This window comes from Mauremys reevesii, linkage group 8 (assembly GCF_016161935.1).
Source record: "Mauremys reevesii isolate NIE-2019 linkage group 8, ASM1616193v1, whole genome shotgun sequence".
In the NCBI taxonomy this organism is placed as follows: domain Eukaryota; kingdom Metazoa; phylum Chordata; order Testudines; family Geoemydidae; genus Mauremys; species Mauremys reevesii.
Genome location: NC_052630.1, coordinates 105,289,815 through 105,292,718, shown reverse-complemented (window position 1 = coordinate 105,292,718; position 2,904 = coordinate 105,289,815).

Here is a 2,904-nt window from a genome sequence, read left to right as displayed (position 1 = left end):
GCACTGGCTCAGCAGGGTCTTGGGGGCAGGGTGTGGGGGAGTGGGTCGGTGGGGGGGATACTGGGATGTGAGGTGGTGGGAGGTGCTGGGCAGTGGGGGAGTTTTGTGTATTTTGGGGTGCTAGGCAGTGGGTCTGTTGGGGGGTGTTGTGGTGGTGGGGCTGTGGGGAAGGGTACTGAGCAGTGGGAGTGACGTGTGTGTTGGGGTGCTGGACAGTGGATGGTCTGTGTGGGGTACTGGGCAGTTGCGGTGGGGCTGAGGGCAGGGGGGTGCTGAGCAGAGGTGGTGGTCAGGATGCTGTGCATTTGTGTGGGGGGTGGGTGCTGGGCATAGTGGTTCCAAGGGGTACTGGGGTGGGCTGCGTGGCACTGCATGGACCCACCCCCACAGGGAAGGGGCACACTGGCAGCACAGGGCTGGGCGGGCCAGTGTGCGTCTAGCGACTGCCAGTTTGTAAACAGTGCCCTTGCACTGTGCGGAGCAGGACTGCCCCTGCCGTGCCATGCCCCATTGCCCCGGCCAGCCCCTTGCTCCAAGGACTGACCTTCCCGTGCCATGCTCCATTGCCCCTAGAGGAGCCCACAAATGCTTGGAGCCGAGCCCGCAAAAAGTTAATCCGGCCTGCATGCTCCATCTCAATCTAGACGCCTGCCTCTTGGATCAAGATGGAGTATTGCATGCTGGGGTTTGTGGTCTGGCCCCATCTTGTAGAGGAAGGTGGCTGCAGTCTGCTCCGTGTTCTAGCTAATTAGGACTGGATTCCTCTGGCTCCTGGTAAGTTACCATTTGCCCTTCAGTTGGGCAAAGTTCAGGCGCCCGTGAGGCTGGGAAATCCAGGCTGCTCTTTAGAAACACCGATTATTTGTGTTCTAATAGGACTTATTTTTTTAAAAAGCTTAGTTGTTATTTTTATTCTATTTAATAATAAGGATTTACTGAATTGTCTGCAACTGAATTGTGAAATCACTTGCCTCTTTGTATGACCTCAGAGGGGAGATTTTTCAAACATATCTAGCACCTTTTATTCTGTGATGCAGTCTCTCAGCGGAGTGAATGTTTTAAAGGACACTGTCACTTTCAAATCTAGTCTTCTTCACTCAGACTAGGAAAAGGAGCTGGTTTAACTTGATTGAAAACCCCTCTTACTACCACCACCCCAAAATCACAAACTGACAAAACATTTAACACTGATGTGGACACAGTTCAACACATTTAGTTCAATTTTAGGATCCTGCTTCAGCTGTAACTTCACATGGTAGAATGATGTGAAAGCAGTTGCACTGTGTCTATGCAGGTGCAAAGTGGGCTTTTCAATCAAGATCAAGCTTGGTTAGCGGAAAAAAATTTTTTTCTTCTGGTCTTAGATAAGACCCGCGTTGAAGTTTTTCAAGTACTTCACTTGCCACAGCCACATTGTGTGTGGGGAGGGGGGGGCTCAATACGAAAATGGGAAAGCTTCCTAATTGAATAACTAGGGGTATCCACAAAGCTTACCATATGTGAAATGCTGCCAAATGTAAACAGGCTGAAAAAAGAGAGAGACTTTGATTGATCTGTCTGTTACAGTGATCAGAGGTGTTACGATATCTTACCCAGTGATGCAAGTCAGATGGACTGTGTCTTTTTATGTTCACTGACCTCAAAGGAGCACTGGAAGTCAGGGATTTATTTATTTAGAAGCCATTTGTGAGGCCAGAACCTTGTATGATAAACTGACAATTAATGGTGAAATTTGAAAGGCTGCTTACTTCTTGGGCTCAATCCTGCAAGGTGCTGAACTCCTTCTCTTTTCCTTGACATCAGCAGGAATGTGGAGGGTGCTCTGCACCTAGGTTGTAATTTGTGCTATGGTTCTGCATTGTTTGTTGTTTGGTACCCAGACCCTAAGCTGTCCTTCAGTAGAAGACTTTGCCATAGGTCAAAATGAGTTTTGCTCTAAATAGAGCAGTCGGTTTGCTCACCAGCTGGGTTGCTTGGTTCAAAAAGTCTTCTGTCTTTGCAGCTCATCCTGCTTCTGTGTTACTTTTCTTCCTGAGACCCTCCCCCCCAGCTCATGCACAGCTGATATTATTTAATGTATTCTGTCATGGTCTGTGCTCAGCCTCGGTCCTCTTGCAGCAGGGCTACAAGCTTCAGTGCCTTTCTGCCCTTCTTCACACAGCCTAGGAGTTGGAGCGTTCCAGTTCCCAACAGCATCTGCTTTATAAATCACTTGCATTCAGTCACTGTGAGCTCTGCCTACTGCCACCCTATAGCAAAGCAAACCCTTGCTCACGTTGGAGGTGAAGGTGTGTCCATGGCATAGACGTCATGAGGAGCCCTGCCAATTTCAGGGCTCAGATTGAACAGCCCAAGTGAACAAAGTATGGGGCTGGGAGACAGGGACTCCCAAGTCCTAATCATAGCTCAGCCATCAGCTCTCTTCCACACCTTCAGACAGGTCACTTTACCTGCCTGTACCTGACTTCCCCAGCTGTAAATTTGGGGAATATCCCAGGCTCTTCCAAACGGGAGTGATAATCTTCATCGCTGGTTTTTGAAATGGTATTAACCTTATTACAAGGTAACATTTGACACAGTAACATACTGAGGCACATCGTTTAGCAGTGCCCTTAAGTGGATACTGTTACAATAATTTGCTTTATGGGCTTTTATTACAACACTAATTTCTATAAAGTTTATAAGGCAAGATTGGAATTTCAGATAACAAGTTCTTAGTCAGTTTTTTGCATACTCGGTTTAGGCCGAGATTGCGTAAACTATCGTTTGCCTTGGACCTTTCACTACTTTAGCTTTCTAAAGAAGAACACACACAGGTGGCTGTAGTTGATCGTTACAAAGTAATTGTGAATATACTTTCTGGTGAGCTTCAGGAGACACTAGAAGCAGCTTGGAATCATTCTG